Consider the following 18184-nt stretch of genomic DNA (forward strand, 5'->3'; position numbering starts at 1 on the left):
TAGTTTTCATTTCTGCCATTACACTCTTAATTTCCAAGAGCCCTATCCTCTGAATATTCCTGTTTACAGTATTCTACTCGTTTCCCCAACAGATTATCATCTCTATTTCTCTACCAATATTCATGATATATTTTAAAGTTTCTTCAAAAAGAGCTGATAGGACAGGCCGAGTGGGTAGGTAGGGTTTGTGCACAGTGGCCAATCACTGTTCAGTAACCTGTCAGTACTGCAGGTCTTTCTACTTGAATTAGTCAGACTCCACAAGAATGTATCCTACAATTTCCTGCCTATATAACAAAATAGTTAAGAGTCTATGCTCTGAAATTAGCTGCCTGGCTTCAAATTGCAGCTCCAACTGCATGACCTTGGGCAACCTAACTAATTTAACTTTCCTTTTGTCCCAGGTTTTTTCTTTTTCTTTTTTTTTTTTGTTTTTTGAAACAGAGTCTTGCTCTGTCACCCAGGCTGGAGTGCAGTGGTGCGATCTCAGCTCACTGCAACCTCTGCCTTCCGGGTTCAAGTAATCCTCCCTGCCTTAGCCTCCCAAGTAGCTGGGAAGCTGGGATTACAGGCGAGTGCCACCACACATGGCTAATTTTTTTTTTTTTTTTTTTGAGATGGAGTCTTGCTCTGTCACCCAGGCTGGAGTGCAGTGGTGTGATCTCAGCTCACTGCAAGCTCCGCCTCCTAGGTTCATGCCATTCTCCTGCCTCAGCCTCCCGAGTAGCTGTGACTATAGGCGCCCACCACCACGCGCATCTAATTTTTTGTATTTTTAGTAGAGACAGGGTTTCACTGTGTTAGCCAGCATGGTCTCGATCTCCTGACCTTGTGATCCACCCGCCTCAGCCTCTCAAAGTGCTGGGGTTACAGGTGTGAGCCACTGTGCCTAGCCTAATTTTTGTACTTTTAGTGGAGTCAGGGTTTCACCTCGTTGGCCAGGCTGGTCTCAAACTCCTGACCTTAAGTGATCCATCTGCCTCGGCCTCCCAGAGTGCTGGGATTACAGGCGTGAGCCACCGTGCCCACCTTGTCCCAGTTTTTATCAATCTTTTTTTTTTTTTTTTTTTTTTTTGAGACAGAGTCTCGCTCTGCTGCCCAGGCTGGAGTGCTGTGGCCGGATCTCAGCTCACTGCAAGCTCCGCCTCCCGGGTTCATGCCATTCTCCTGCCTCAGCCTCCCGAGTAGCTGGGACTACAGGCGACTGCCACCTCGCCCGGCTAATTTTTTGTATTTTTTAGTAGAGACGGGGTTTCACCGTGTTAGCCAGGATGGTCTCGATCTCCTGACCTCGTGATCCGCCTGTCTCAGCCTCCCAAAGTGCTGGGATTACAGGCTTGAGCCACCGCGCCCGGCTTTTATCAATCTTAAAAAGGAGAAAATAATACTACCCACCTCCTGATTGTTGTGAGGATTAAATGAAACAATACAGATCCAGGACATAAAACTACATTTGGCAGGCCGGGCACGGTGGCTCATGCCTGTAATCCCAGCACTTTGGGAGGCTGAGACAGGCGGATCACCAGGTCAGGAGATCAAGAACATCATGGCTAACATGGTGAAACCCCATCTCTACTAAAAATACAAAAAAATTAGCTGGGCGTGGTCGCGGGCGTCTGTAGTCCCAGCTACTCAGAAGGCTGAGGCAGGAGAATGGCATGAATCTGGGAGGTGGAGCTTGCAGTGAGCCGAGATCGCACCACTGCACTCCATCCTGGGCGACAGAGAGAGACTCCATCTCAAAAAAAACTACATTTGGCAAATAGCAAATATGCTATGAATATACCTATTATGAATGTTGCATATTATGCTACTAGAATTGTCTTTTGTTTTTTGATTTTTGAGACAGTATCTCACTCTGTTGCCCAGGCTGGAGTACAGTGGTGCAATCTCAGGTGACTGCAACCTCCATCTCCCAGGATCAAGTGATCCTTCGACCTCCCAAGTAGCTGGGACTACAGGCATGCACTGGCTAATTGTTTTTTTTTTTTGTATTTTTTGTAGGGATGGGGTTTTGCATATTGCCCAGGCTGGTCTCAAACTCCTGGGCTCAGAATCTCGAAGCGAACCTGCCCACGTTGGCCTTCCAAAGTGCTGGGCTTACAGGTATGAGCCACTGTGCTCAGCAAGCAATTTTTTTTTTTTTTTAAATCAAGAAAACATCAATTTCAAATGGTTTAACCTACAATTGCTATTCTATTCAATCTGGTTTTTTCCCAGAGGATTTTCTTCCTGGAACTCTCCTCCTATCTAGATGAAAAATCTCTATTTGTGAAGCTATTATTCTGAAAACTTCTTTGTCTCTCTCCTGGGTTAGATCCCCTGTTTATTTCTCTTTGCTTTCTAATTTTTCTGGAGCATATCCTCAAGCAGTTTCATGATAAAAGTCACCTCCCACACACCCTTTATCATGAAACTACTTGAGAATATGCTCCAGTAGGATGTGTGGGAGATCAAATAAGTTTGATATGTACATGGGATATCAAGTAAGTTTGATGATGTCGTTATTCTTCCTTCAATGATTAATGGCTTGAGATAATTCTTTTCAACTCAATAACTTCAAAATTTTTGGGGGGGTGGGGAGGACTTAGTTTCACTCTGTCGCCCAGGCTGGAGTACAGTGGAAAGATCTTGGCTCCCTGCAACCACCGCCTCTCAGGTTTAAGCAATTCTCCTGCCTCAGCCTCTTGAGTAGCTGGGATTATAGATATCCGCCAACGAGCCTGGCTAATTTTTGTATTTTTAGTAGACACAGGGTTTCACCATGTTGGCCAGGCTGGTCTTGAACCTCAGACCTCAGATGATCTGCCTGCCTCGGCCTTTTAAAGTGTTGGGATTACAGGCTCGAGGCACTGTGACCAGCCCCCAAAATTTTTGAAATTATTTTCTTTTAAAATTATAAAGGCACTTCTTCATTATTTGCTGGCATTCAACATGGCTGTTGAAAGTCTGATGTCATTCTAATCCTTGTTCCTTTATATGTAACCTGCTTTTTCTAGAAGATGTGTAGTATATTATCTTATCCCTAGTACGCTGCAATGCCCAGTGATGAGAGTATCTTTTTCATTCATTGTAGAGAACCTTTTAATCTCAAACTCAATTCATTTGGTTCTGAATTGTTTCCTTGATAAATGCTTCCTACTAGTTTTCAATAAGTTAAAAAAACAAAAACAAAAACAAAAACTTTGCTATTGTAAAGGTTTTCAAAATAAAGATTTTTAAATAATTTTCTTTTTTTTTTTGAGACTAAGTCTCACTCTATTGCCCAGGCTGGAGTGCAGTGGCGAAATCTTGGCTCACTACAATTTCCGTTTCCTGGGTTCAATCGATTCTCCTGCCTCAGCCTCCTGAGTAGCTAAGATTACATATGCTTGCCACCATGCCCAGGTAATTTTTGTATTTTTAGTAGAGATGCGGTTTCACCATGTTGGCTAGGCTGGTCTTGAACTCCTGACCTCAGATGATCCGCCTCCCTCAGCCTCCCAAAGTGTTGGGATTATAGGCGTGAGCCACAACGCCCGGCCAGTAATAAATATTTATAAATAATTTCTTTCTGTTTTGAGATGGAGTCTCCCTCTGTCACCCAGGGTGGAGTGCGGTGGCACGATCTCAGCTCACTATAGCCTCTGCCTCCCGGGTTAAAGCGATTCTCTTGCCTCAGCCTCCAAAGTAGCTGGGACTACAGGCATGGCCCACTATACCGGGCCAATTTTCATATTTTTGGTAGAGACGGGGTTTCGCCATGTTGGCCAAGCTGGTCTTGAACTTCTAACCTCAAGTGATCTGACTGCTTCAGCCTCCCAAAGTGCTGGGATTACAGGCATGAGCCACCGTGCCCAGCCAAACACTTATAAAGAAATTTTTTTTTTGAGAGAGGATCTTGGTGTGTTGCCCAGGCTGGAGTCCAGTGGCATGATCATAGGTCACTGCAGCCTCTGCCTCCTGGGCTCAAGTGATCTTCCCACCTCAGCCTCAAAGTAGCTGGGACCACAGGCACATGCCACCGTGGCTCACGTCTCAAAGTGCTGGGTTTCACTGCTGTCGACGTGGGTCTCGGATTCCTGGCTTCCTGCCTCGGCCTCCCAAAGGGCTGGGATTACAGGCATAAGCCACTGTGCTTGGCCTTCAAAATAAATATTCTTGGCCAGGCATGGTTGCTCACACCTGTAATCCCAGCACTTTGAGACGTCAAGGCAGGGAGATCACTTGAGGCCAGGAGTTCAAGACCAGCTTGGCCAACATGGTGAAACCCCATCTCTACCAAAAACAGAAAACTTAGCGAGTGTGGTGGCGCACACATGTAATCCCAGGTACTCGGGAGACTGAGGCAGGAGAATCACTTGAACCTGGCAGGCAAGGGTTGCAGTGAACCGAGACTGCACCACTGCACTGCAGCCTGGGTGACAGAGTGAGACTCTGTCTCAGAATAACAATAATATAAATATAAAAAAGTAATAAATATTCTTATATATCCAAAGTATGTCTTTTTTTTTTTTTTTTTGAGATGGAGTCTCGCTCTGTCACCCAGGCTGGAGTGCTGTGGCCGGATCTCAGCTCACTGCAAGCTCCGCCTCCCGGGTTTACGCCATTCTCCTGCCTCAGCCTCCCGAGTAGCTGGGACTACAGGCGCCCGCTACCTCGCCCAGCTAGTTTTTGTATTTTTAGTAGAGACGGGGGTTTCACCGTGTTAGCCAGGATGGTCTCGATCTCCTGACCTTGTGATCCGCCCGTCTCGGCCTCCCAAAGTGCTGGGATTACAGGCTTGAGCCACCGCGCCCAGCCGAGATCTTATAAATATAATTCCAGGGACGTAATCTTGCTCAAAGTATTTTCAAAACTTTTGGGGAATTTTTTGTAGAGTTTGAAGCTTTTTTTTTTTTTTTTTTGAGACAGAATCTCACTTTGTCACCCAGGCTGGAGTACAGTGGAACAATCTCAGCTCACTGCAACCTCCACCTCCCCAGCTCAAGTGATTCTCCTGCCTCAGCCTTCCGAGTAGCTGGGACTACAGGTGCGTGTTACCACGCCTGGCCAATTTTTTCTTTTTTTTTTTTAATTTTTTCTATTTTTAGTAGAAATGGGGTTTCACTGTGTTAGTCCAGGATGGTCTTGATCTCTTGATCTCGTGATCCACCTGCCTCGGCCTCCCAAAGTGCTGGAATTACAGGCATGAGCCACTGCACACGGCTGCTTGAAGCATTTTTAAAATTAACATAGAAATAAAGCAAATGACAACAAACACATCAGCAGTTATATGCTACTTTTTAGTTTATAAAAATAAAAGTATAGAATACTTTTATTTTTTCTTTTTGAGATAGGGTCTTGTTCTGTCACCCAGCCTGGGAAAGCTGGGAGGTTTAGCTTGAACATGGCTAACTGCAATCACGATCTCCTGGGCTCAAGGATCCTCCTTTCTCAGCTTCTCGTGTAGCTGGGACTTCAGGCACACATCACCACACCCAGCTAATCTTTCTATTTTTGGGTAGAGAAGGAGTCTCATTTTGTTGCGTAGGCTTTGCTTCCCACTTTGGGAAGTGGAGGTGGGAGGATTGCTTGAGCCCAGGAGTTCAAGACCCAGGGCTCAAGTGATCCTCCCACCTCTGCTTCTCAAAGTGCTGGGATTACAGGTGTGAACCACCACACCTGGTTTTATAAAAATACTTTCGGCCAGGTGTGGTAGCTCACACCTGTAATCCCTGCACTTTGGGAGGCCTAGGTAGGTGGATCACTTGAGGCCAGGAGTTTGAGACCAGCCTGGCCAACATGGTGAGATCCCATCCCTACCAAAAGTATAAAAATCAGCCAGGTGTGGTGGCTGGCGCCTGTTATCCCAGCTACTTGGGAGGCTGAAGCATGAGAATTGCTTGAATCCAGGAGGTGGAGGTTGCAGTGAGCCGAGATCACGCCTCAGCACTCTAGCCTGCGTGATAGGTTGAGACTCTGTCTCAAAAAAAAAAAAAAAAAAAAAAAAAGGCTGGGCGTGGTGGCTCATGTGTAATCCCAGCACTTTGGGAGGCCGAGGCAGGCCGATCACGAGGTTAGGAGATCGAGACCATCCTGGTTAACACGGTGAAACCCCGTCTCTACCAAAAAGTACAAAAAATTAGCGGGGCGTGGTGGCAGGTACCTGTAGTCCCAGCTATTTGGGAGGCTGAGGCAGGAGAATGGCGTGAACCCGGGAGGCAGAGCTTGCAGTGAGCCAAGATCGCGCCACTGCACTCCAGCCTGGGTGACAGAGCAAGACTCCGTCTCAAAAAAAAAAAAAAAAAAAAAAAAAAATTCATACACATTATCGTTTCTCACAAAAAAATTCGGCCAAAAGCATTTAGCATGTTCCAAATTATAATCTATAGTTATTTAGTTTTTCCAGTTAATCTTCGACCTTTGGATATTTAGGTTTTTCTAATTTTTCACTATTACAAACATCTCAAAAAAGAAATAATGGGGACCAGACAGCTCACACCTGTAATCACAGCACTTTGGGGGGCCGGGGTGGGTGGATGACAAGGTCAGCAGCTGGAGACCAGTCTGGCCAACATAGTGAAATCCCGTCTTTACTAAAAAATACAAAACTTAGCTGGGTGTGGTGGCGTGCGCCTATAATCCCAGGTACTCAGGAGGCTGAGGCAGGAGAATCGTTTGAACCTGGGAGGTGGAGGTTGCAGTGAGCCTAGATCGCACCACTGCACTCCAACCTGAGGGACACAGCAAGATTCCATCTTGGAAAAAGGAAAAAAAGAAATAGTGGGTTAAAAACAAATCTGGAAATTAAGGCTATGCAATGCCTCACTGTGTACGTCTAAGACTTGGCAATACTCAAAACATCTGTGTCAAGACTGTTCATTTGTAGCCTAATAGTAGTCAGACATAACTGCTAGGCTGACCAACTTGCTTTTGTTCAGATTTTATGCTCTCAGTGGACAAAGCTAGTGAATGGCACATCAGGGTGAGAATTTAGGTTTCCGGACTCTTAAGCTCTCTCCCCAAGAAGAAAAGTGGGAGATAAACTGGAACAGCGTAGATTGGAACTGAGCCCTATCATAGCTAAGGAGTTGAAAAATATCAACTTTAACCCCTTGGACAATGGGAAGCTTTGAAGGTTTCTGAGGAAAGGAGTGACAACAGGGTTCTCAAAATAATATGACATGGGTGTTAAAAACCCTTATTTGGGCCAGGCACGGTGGCTCACGCCTGTAATCCCAGCACTTTGGAGGCCGAGGCAGGTGGATCACGAGGTCAGGAGATTGAGACCATCCTGGCTAACACAGTGAAACCCCGTCTCTACTGAAAATACAAAAAAATTAGCCAGGCGAGGTGGCGGGTACCTGTAGTCCCAGCTACTCGGGAGGCTGAGGCAGGAGAATGGCGTGAGTCTGGGAGGCGGAGCTTGCAGTGAGCCAAGATTGCGCCACTGCACTCCAGCCTGGGTGACAGAGCGAGACTCCGTCTCAAAAAAAAAATGAATAAATAAATAAATAACCCTTATTTGGTTGTGTGATCTTGATTTGATCTCTTAACTCCATCTTTAGGTTCTTCATGGATAAAATGGAGATAACGAGAAGGCCAATCTCAGTTACTTTGAGGATTAATTCTGAGGATAACACATAGCAAGGGGCTTACCATATTGCCTGGCACAGTGTTAAAATGAATGGTAGCTGTTATTTTTGAGGAAAGTGGTATTACTGATGATAGCGATGATACACAATTCATTGGACGGGGTGAAACAAGATAGGAGAGGCAGCCACAAATAGTCAGTGGAAATGGAAGTAAGAAATATACTTGGGGTCCAGGCGCAGTAGGTCACGCCTGTAATCCCAGCATTTTGGGAGGGCGAGGTGGGTGGATCACCTGAGGTTGGGAGTTCAAGACCAGCCTGACCAACATGGAGAAACCCTGTCTCTATTAAAAATACAAAATTAGCCAGGCATGGTGGCGCACGCCTATAATCCCAGCTACTTGGGAGGCTGAGGCAGGAGAATCGCTTGAACCCAGGAGGTGGAGGTTGCGGTGAGCCGAGATCACGCCATTGCACTCCAGCCTGGGCAACAAGAACAAAACTCTGTCTCAAAAAAAAAAAAAAAAGAATTATACTGGGGCCTTCTCGAAAGAAGGCAGAGTGGTGGGATCACAGGGACACTGCTAACTGTTCTTAGGGAATAAAGAAGAAGGTTCAGTAGTGGTCAGTAGGGCATTAGAAAAAAACGAGTTCATCACTTAGAATGATTTAAATGTCTTACCTTTCAGTTATCATCCCACGTATGATACCAGGATTCACTTGGGGCTTGGACCCATACCTTTTATCCCTACCCCAGGCCGCCAATTTCCATAAAAACTACCTGTGGTATTATGGGATGGGGTGATGAATGTGACACGCCCATAGTACCCTGAGGCCTACAGAGAAATCAGAGTATCCACCAGCCACTGAGCATGCTCTCAAAGACTGGTGGAGGGGCTGGGTTCAGCTGGCGTCTAACAGACAGCTGGTGTCAGACATCCCCGGCCATCTCAGGTTTCAGGTACTAATTCCCAAGAGAGAGATGGAAGAAGGGTAAGGCTGAGTTCAAGAGGTGTGGATCCTCAAGGGAGCTGCTGCAGTTCTGAAACAGACTTCAGGGAAGGAAGGAACAAAGAGTTTTAGCCGTATCCTTGGGGATGAGCTCAGGTTTCCATGTGATGCCCAAGGGATGCAGAGGGGCTGGGGAAGCTGATCTCTCAGCATAAAGGAAGCTGTCTTTCTCCCTTGTTACATCTATAACTAGTCTCAAATATCCAGCTCAGTTCCATTAACTGTTAACACAGCCAACTTGAGCTCCGACAAGACTCTAAACCTTCAGACCCACACAAGAGTTAAGGTTACAGTGAGCTCCTATTGCTGCCAAAGGTGGCTTTTAAAGAACTAGGATCTGTCCCTTTCCTGAAGAGTACTTCCTTCACATCCTTGCAGGGCACATGCGCATAGGGGGGTTGTGGCTGGTTGATGAATGGGTGCAATAGTTTGGAAACTCTAACAGGACTGCCCTGGGTCCTCCTTGTCTTGCTCCAGGTGCTCTGGGCCCAGTGTCACCATGATTCACTTTTGTTTGGCCCACATAGCCTATCGCTTGTACTGTCGGCTGCCGAGAACTCATCAGCTCAGGCTGTAAGTGTCCCTTCCCAGCTCACCGTGACAATACAGAGTTCATTTCTTTCTGTGGCAGTCTTGAGGCTTAACATTTACTTTTTTTTTTTTTTTTTTTTTGAGACGGAGTCTCGCTCTGTCGCCCAGGCTGGAGTGCAGTGGCCGGATCTCAGCTCACTGCAAGCTCCGCCTCCCGGGTTTACACCATTCTCCTGCCTCAGCCTCCTGAGTAGCTGGGACTACAGGCACCCACCACCATGCCCAGCTAGTTTTTTGTATTTTTTTAAGTAGAGACGGGGTTTCACCGTGTTAGCCAGGATGGTCTCGATCTCCTGACCTTGTGATCCGCCTGTCTCGGCCTCCCAAAGTGCTGGGATTACAGGCTTGAGCCACCACGCCCAGCCAAGGTCAGGAGTTTGAGACTAGCCTTGCCAACATGGTGAAACCCCGTCTCCACTTAAAAGAAAAAAATATATATATATACATACACACACACACATATATACACACACACGCATATACATATATACACACACACATATATATACACACATACATATATATATATACACACACACACACACACACACACAAATTAGCTAGGCGTCTTGGTGTGTACCTGTAATCCCAGCTACTCGGGAGGCTGAGACAGGAGAATCGCTTGAACCCAGGAGGTGGAGGTTGCAGTGAGCAAAGATTGCGCCACTGCACTCCAGCCTGGGTGACAGAGTGAGAGTCCATCTCAAAAAAAAAAAAGGCAGTGGAAGATTTTAGAGTAAAAATAATCACAATCTCCCCCTTATGGATTATAACAACCTGCATCATGACAGCTAACTGTTTTCCAGAGAAAATAGCTAACGTGACCTGCATTGTGTTTTTTTTTTTTTTTCTTTTTTGAGACAGAGTCTTGGTCTGTCGCCCAGGCTGGAGTGCAGTGGTGTGATCTCGGTTCACTGCAACCTTTGCCTCCCGGGTTCAAGCAATTCTGCCTCAGCCTCCCGTGTAGCTGGGATTACAGGCATGCGCCACCACGCCCGGCTAATTTTTGTATTTTTAGTTGAGACTGGGTTTCACCATGTTGGCCAGGCTGGTCTCAAACACCTGATGTCAGGTAATCCACCTGCCTCAGCCTCCCGAAGTGCTGGGATTATAGGCCTGAGCCACCGTGGCCAGCCGTGTTTTGTCTTTTTACTTCTGTGAATATTTAACAATTCTGGGCCAGGCACAGTGGTTGACGCCTGTAATCCCAGCATTTTGGGAGGTCAGGCAGGTGAATCACCTGAGGTCAGGAGTTCAAGACCAGCGTGGCCAACATGGTGAAACCCCGTCTCTACTAAAAATACAAAAAAATTAGCCAGGCTGGTGACGGGTGCCTGTAATCCCAGCTACTTAGGAGGCTGAGACAGGAGAATCACATGAACCCAGGAGGCGGAGGTTGCAGTGAGCTGAGATGCGGCCATTGCACTTCAGCCTGGGCAACGAGAGTAAAACTCTGTCTCAAAAAGAAAAAAAAAATTCTGAAGTATTTTTGGTAGAGACTAGTTACTTACAAATGGTCTCAGTGTCATTAAGGACTGGATACAACTTTATTTTGAGACACGGTCTCACTCTATTACCCAGGCTGGAACGCAATGGCATAATCACTGCAACCTCCACCTCCTGGGCTCAAGCAATCCTCCCGCCTCAGCCCCCACCCCAAGTAGCTGGGACTACAGGTATGCCCCACCAGACCTGGCTATGTATTTTTTTGTAGAGATAAGGTTTCACTATATTGCCCACACTGGTTTCGAACTCCTGGGCTCAAGCAATCCGCCCGCCTTGACCTCCCAAAGTGTTGGGATTACGGGCATGAGCCAGCTCGCCTGGCCGACAACTCCATTTCTTGAGAAAAAGAACAGAACCAATGGGCAAGAAGAACATATTCAGTATAAAATCTACCAAAGCATCTCTGACAGGCACAGCACCTGCACAAACTGGAAATGACTGTTCATCTGTTTTCTTCTAGACAGGAGGTTACCTAATATATACCCACTATCCTTTGAAACCACCAACATTTTCTGAGCACCTTCCACATCCCAGACACAGCACTAAGGTAGGAATTAGAAACGTGAGCAATCACACAATAAGAATGAAATTCCTCTGAAGTAATTATATTACCATGATTAACAGAAATTATTTAGAAACAACACATTCCCTAGACCTCATCAACCACTACAGGGCTTTGAGCAGAGGAGTGACATGATCTGATTTTTTTTTTTTGAGACGGGGTCTCGCTCTGTCACCCAGACTGGAGTGCAGTGGCGCAATCTCGGCTCACTGCAAACTCCGCCTCTCGGGTTCACGCCATTCTCCTGCCTTAGCCTCCCGAAGTAGCTGGGACTACAGGCGCCCACCATCATGCCCGGCTAATTTTTTGTAGTTTTAGTAGAGACGGGGTTTCACCGTGCTAGCCAGGATTGTCTCGATCTCCTGACCTCATGATCCGCCCACCTCGGTCTCCCAAAGTGCTGCGATTACAGGTGTGAACCACCGCACCTAGCCCTGATCTGACATATTTTTTAGACAGTGTCTCACTCTGTCACCCAGGCTGGAGTGCAGTGGCGCTATCTCGGCTCACTGCAACCTCTACCTCCCGGATTCAAGCAATTCTCCCCTCTCAGCCTCCTGAGTAGCTGGAATCACAGGCACGTGCCACCATACCCAGCTAATTTTTGTATTTTTAGTACAGACAGGGTTTCGCCATGTTGGCCAGGATGGTCTCAAACTCCAAACCCCAAGTGATCTGCCCACCTCGGCCTCCCAAAGTACTGGGAATCCAGGCGTGAGCCACTGCACCTGGCGAAAATGTTCTAAGCAAAGGTAATAGTGCAAGAGTCCCAAGGCAGATGCGTGCCTGTCATGCTGCAGGAAGAGATGAAGCCCAGCATGGCTGGAACAGAATAACTAAGGGAGAAGGAATAGCAGACACAGAGAGGTAAGAGGAAGACACTGCAGGGCTTTGAGCAGAGGAGTGACATGATCTGACATATTTTTTTTTTTTTTTTTTTTTTTTTTGAGGCGGAGTCTCGCTCTGTCGCCCAGACTGGAGTGCAGTGGCTCAATCTCCGCTCACTGCAAGCTCCGCCTCCCGGGTTCACGCCATTCTCCTGCCTCAGCCTCCTGAGTAGCTGGGACTACAGGCGCCCGCCACCTCGCCCGGCTAGTTTTTTTTGTATTTTTAGTAGAGACGGGGTTTCACCATGTTAGCCAGGATGGTCTCGATCTCCTGACCTCGTGATCCGCCCGTCTCGGCCTCCCAAAGTGCTGGGATTACAGGCTTGAGCCACCGCGCCCGGCCGATCTGACATATTTTTTAAGGATCTCTCTGGCAGTTGATGTTGAAAACAGAACGTAGGGAGAGGCAAGGGTGCAAGTGAAGACACAAGATGGGAGGCTACTGCAATAATCCAGGTGACAGGTGATGCTGACCCTGCCCTGATGGTGGCAGCAAAGTGGTAAGATGTCATTCGATTCTGGGTGTGTCTGGAACATACAGCCAATGTGATTTGCAATGGATGGGATGTGGGCAGTGAAAGAAAGAAGAGTCAAGGATGACTCTAGAAGTTTTTGGCCCAAGCAGCTAAAAGAACAGCACTACTTTTAACTGAGAAGAGAATCATAGCAAAGCATGATGGCGTGTGCCCGTAATCCTAGCTACTTGGGACCTTGAGAGCTTGTTTGGAGGTTCTAGCAGGGGAACGCAACTACTTACATACCCTTAACTGAAGACCAGTCCTCCTCTATTGGCGATGGTCGTTCTCTTCGACTGAGTGTGCAGCCTCCGGAGGGACATACATGGAGCAGTGAGGGAGGAAGGAAGGAGACACCGGCCTAGCCAGCCAGATCAGCCGGATTAACCCTGGTGATCAATTGGGTGAGAGACGTCACAGCCAGATTGCCCTCACATCCTGCTTGGGAGGCTGAGGTGGGAGAATCACCTGATCACGCCATTGCACTCCTGCCTGGGCGACACAGCAAGACCCTGTCTCCAAAAAAAGAGAAGAGAAAGATGTCCATGGAGTAGGCTTGAGGGGACTATCAGGAGTTCAGTTTACAGAGAAGTGAAGTTTGAGACATCTATTAGATATCCAAGTGGTAACACTAAGTAGGCAAATGGAGAACAAAGCCAAGTTCAGGGGAGAGGTGCAGACACACAACAGCCTAGAGATTTGGATATATCTGCATATAGATGGTGTATTTGTCTGCTTAGGCTGTCATACTAAAATACCACAGACTGGGTGACTTCAACAACAGAAATTGACTTTTTCACTGTTCTGGAGGCTAGAAGCCCAAGATCAACGTTTTGGCCAATTTGGTCTGTGGTGACAGCTCTGTTCCTGTCTTGTACATGGCTGCCTTCTTGCTATGTCCTCACATAATCTTTCTTCAGTATGTAAGGGTAAGGGGCAAACTCTCCACTCACTCTTCTGATAAGGACACTAGTCCTATCGGATCAGGGCCCCACACTTAGGACCTCATTTAACCTTAATTACTTCCTTACTCCAAATACAACCACACCTAGAGTGACATCTTTGATTCTAAAAGTTCATGTTCTTACCCGTTATGCAAGACTTACAACGGTATGAGCTATTTAAGGCAGACATTTAAAAGAGGCCCAAGTGTTAAGGGAGTCTTTGGCTCCTGGTACTTCTTTTTGGCCACTCAAGTTTCATCTACCCCAGCATTTTCCCTACCTAGTTGGAGCAACTTGCGTGCTCTGGGCTTCCATCCCAAGTCCAGGCTGAAGTGTCCTCAACTCCTCCAGCTGCCAGGGAGCATTTATCTGGTTTCCCAGTGACTCCCAGTCTGGACATTACTTTCCCCCGTGCTGTCTCCCATGGTTTCCTACCTAACATATTATTTCTCTTTCTCCAGTTTCTTCTCTGCCTTCTGTCTGAAGGCTTATATTCTATTTTTGTTTCAGAATAAATTTCTCTTATGCATTAGAAATATGTTTTCATGGCCGGGCGCAGTGGCTCAAGCCTGTAATCCCAGCACTTTGGGAGGCCGAGTCGGGCGGATCACGAGGTCAGGAGATCGAGACCATCCTGGCTAACACAGTGAAACCCCGTCTCTACTAAAAAATACAAAAAACTAGCCGGGCGAAGTGGTGGGCGCCTGTAGTCCCAGCTACTCGGGAGGCTGAGGCAGGAGAATGGTGTAAACCCAGGAGGCGGAGCTTGCAGTGAGCTGAGATCCGGCCACTGTACTCCAGCCTGGGCGACAGAGAGAGACTCCGTCTCAAAAAAAAAAAAAAAAAAAAGAAATATGTTTTCATTACCCATTAACTCTAAACAAGAACCTAAAGGTACATTAAAAAACCCTTAGCATAGAACTGCTGAATGACTAAGTCACAGAGAAGAACAGGCAAATACCTCCATTGCTAAAACTACACAAATGCCAGAACAGAACATTGGATTATCATTATCAAAATTAGGGGAAGGCCGGGTAGGGTGGCTCATGCCTGTAATTCCAGCACTTTGGGGGGCCAAGGTGGGAGGATTACTGGAGCCCAGGAGTTTGAAACCAGCCCGGGCAACATGACAAAACCTCATCTCTACAAAAAATACAAAAACTAGCCGGATGTGGTGGCATGCACCTGAAGTCCCAGCTACTAGGGAGGCTTAGGTGCAAGGATCACTTGAGCCTGAGAGGTTAGGCTGCAGTGAGCCGTGATCCATGTTACTGTACTCCAGTCTAGGTGACAGGATAAGACTGTATCAAAAACAAAAACAAAAATAACCAGGAAAGTACACTGTGAACAAGTGTTTATTCAGCAAATTTTTCTTTTTTTTTTTTTTTTTTTTTTTTTTTTTTTTGAGACGGAGTCTCGCGCTGTCGCCCAGGCTGGAGTCTGGAGTGCAGTGGCCAGATCTCAGCTCACTGCAAGCTCCGCCTCCCGGGTTCCCGCCATTCTCCTGCCTCAGCCTCCCGAGTAGCTGGGACTACAGGCGCCCGCCACCTCGCCCGGCTAGTTTTTTGTATTTTTTTAGTAGAGACGGGGTTTCGCCGTATTAGCCAGGATGGTCTCGATCTCCTGACCTCGTGATCCGCCCGTCTCGGCCTCCCAAAGTGCTGGGATTACAGGCTTGAGCCACCGCGCCCGGCCCTATTCAGCAAATTTTTCAAATGATTTTTGTTTGTTTGTTTTGAGACGTAGTCTTGCCCTGTAGCCCAGGCTGAAGTGCAATGGCATGATCTCGGCTCACTGCAACCTCCACCTGCCGGGTTCAAGCAATTCTTCTGCCTCAGCCTCCCGAGTAGCTGGGACTACAGGTACACGCCACCATGCACGGCTAATTTTTTCTATTTTTAGTAGAGACAGGGTTTCACTATGCTGGCCAGGCTGGTCTCAAACTCCTGACCTCATGATCTGCCCACCTCGGCTTCCCAAAGTCCTGGGATTACAGGTGTGAGCCACCACGCCCAGCTCAAATAATTTTTTTAAAGTATATTTTCCGGTTTTGTTTTGTACAACACTGAGTCTGTCACTGTGAATTCCATTTTACCAAAAACACTGACATTTCCACACATATTTATGAATCAAAATTAAAGATAATTGCATTAATAGGTACTTTTATTTTTTTTCTTTTGTTTTGGTTTTTTTGTTTGTTTTTTGAGATGGAGTCTCATTCTGTCGCCCAGGCTGGAGTGCAGTGGTGCAATCTCCACTCACTGCAAGCTCCGCTGCCTCCTGTGTTAACGCCATTCTCCTGCCTCAGCCTCCCTAGAAGCTGGGACTACAGGCGCCTGCCACCACGCCCAGCCAATTTTTTTGTATTTTCAGTAGAGACAGGGTCTCACCGTGTTCACCAGGATGGTCTCGATATCCTGACCTCGTGATCCTCCCGCCTTGGACTCCCAAAGTGCTGGGATTACAGGCGTGAGCCACCGTGCCTGGCCTTGTTTTGTTTTTTTTTAAGACGGAGTTGCTCTGTCACCCAGGTTGCAGTGCAGTGTCGCAATCTTGGCTCACTGCAACCTTCACCTCCTGAGTTCAAGCGATTCTCATGCCTCAGCCTCCTGAGTAGCTGGGATTACAGGCATGCACCACCATGCCTGGTTAATTTTTGTATTTTTAGTATAGATGGGGTTTCACCATGTTGGCCGGGCTGGTCTTGAATTCCTGACCTTAAGTGATCTGCCTGCCTCAGCCTCCCAAAGTGCTGGGATTATAGGCATGAGCCACCGTGCCTGGCCAACTTTTACAAAGAAAATTCTTTGAATCTGAAGTGTCTTGCAAGGTAGAGGCTATTGCAACCATTCCAACTAGTGTGTCAACAGTCTTCTCTAAGGTGGGCTAGAAAAATGGTTTCATATTCAAATTATAACTCTGCAAAACAATTGATGGTAATAAAGAGATTCCACAATCAGACAGAACTAAGAGAAACAATTAGTTGTGGTAAAGCTCTGTGGCAATCAAAGTTAGAAGTTTATCTGGGTAGCTGAAATATAACTAACTTCAAAGACCAGGCCTGGCGGTGGCTCGTGCCAATCACCACAACACTTTGAAGGGTCAAGGCCGGAGGATCACTTGAGCCCAGGAGTTCAAGGCTGCAGTGAGCTATGATCACACCACTGCACTTCAGCCTGGGCAACACAGCTCTTGTTTTTTAACAAGACATTGTTACTTTAAAAAAAAAAGAAAAGAAAAAAAAGGGCGGGCGCGGTGGCTCAAGCCTGTAATCCCAGCACTTTGGGAGGCCGAGACGGGCGGATCACGAGGTCAGGAGATCGAGACCATCTTGGCTAATACGGTGAAACCCCGTCTCTACTAAAAAAATACAAAAAACTAGCCGGGCGAGGTGGCGGGCGCCTGTAGTCCCAGCTACTCGGGAGGCTGAGGCAGGAGAATGGCGTAAACCTGGGAGGCGGAGCTTGCAGTGAGCTGAGATCCGGCCACTGCACTCCAGCCTGGTCGACAGAGCGAGACTCCGTCTCAAAAAAAAAAACTGCCCCTATCAAACAATTCTACCATGAACACTGACGTTGTTCTGTGGACTACTTCAGGAAGATGGACTGAGAACATCATTAAATGGTTCCAACTAGTTTCTGGGTAACTTTATTTTTGATTTTTTGTTATGGGGGTCTCGCTATGTTGCCCAGGCTGGGCTCAAATGATCCTCTCACCTCAGCCTCTCAAAATGCTGGGTTTACAGGTGTGAGCCACTGCGACAGCCAAGGGTAACCTTTTTATTTATGTTTTTTGGAGACGGAGTCTCACACTGTCACCCCTGCTGGAGTGCAACAGCGCAATCTCGGCTCACTGCAACCTCCGCCTCCAGGCTTGAAGCCATTCTCCTGCCTCAGCCTCCGCAGTAGCTGGGATTACAGGCTCCCGCTACCGCGTACGGCTGATTTTTTGTATTTTCAGTAGAGACGGGGTTTCACTGTGTTGGCCAGACTGGGCTCGAAGTCCTGACCTCGTGATCCGCCTGCTTCGGCCTCCCAAAGTGCTGGGATTACAGGCGTGAGACACCGCGCCTGGCCAAGGGTAACTTTTTAAGAGCTGCCCAACAGTTCATTACCTCCTTCTCAAGGAGCATGAGTGTCAAACCACCTCCAGCAAAGCAGTTGTAGTCTTTTACAGATTTGGAAAGAAGGATTTAGGAAGAAAGGGAAGTCATTCGGAATGATTTCTTCCTCTGATGCCCAGCCGTCCCCCGTTAAGCCTAAAGGTGCTAGACCTCAAGACTCTTCTAGAAAGAGATTTTTCCTCTCCAAGGTGAATACATCTGTTCCGAAGGTCAGAAGCTATTTTACCGAAATTTTCCGTTCCACCGAAAAAATTAAGGGTCAATTAATGCTTCTTGCCCCAAACCTGAATATGAGCTTGCCTCGGATCATATTCGACCCTAAAGACTCCACCATCTTGGACGCATCTATATCTAGGACAAAAAGGGACCAGCTTCTCAGGGGCTCCTTGCGGGGAGCTTACCGCGCCCTCACTGTCCGCCGGCCCGAGTGCTACCGTAGATCACTCGCGGCCCGGACGCCAGCAAGTGGAACATCTCGGTCGCACTCTCA

General features: G+C 47.3%; 1 protein-coding gene across 2 annotated transcripts in view; it reads right to left on the minus strand.

The window, feature by feature from the left end:
• Positions 1-18183, minus strand: part of NMNAT1 (nicotinamide nucleotide adenylyltransferase 1) — a 32552-nt gene extending 14369 nt beyond the window's left edge. Inside the window, exons 1-2 of one of the 2 annotated variants that reach the window (XM_010364176.2) lie at positions 18096-18183; positions 12874-13139 (exon numbers count right to left, since the gene is read on the minus strand). The gene's annotated coding sequence lies outside the window, so the exon portion shown is untranslated. Of the gene's footprint in view, positions 1-12873; positions 13140-17685; positions 18035-18095 lie in introns of those variants that run through there. The other variant, XM_030912911.1, reaches the window with a different exon arrangement.
• Between the last annotated feature and the right edge of the window lies 1 nt (position 18184).

Source organism: Rhinopithecus roxellana, chromosome 12 (assembly GCF_007565055.1).
Source record: "Rhinopithecus roxellana isolate Shanxi Qingling chromosome 12, ASM756505v1, whole genome shotgun sequence".
Lineage (NCBI taxonomy): Eukaryota > Metazoa > Chordata > Mammalia > Primates > Cercopithecidae > Rhinopithecus > Rhinopithecus roxellana.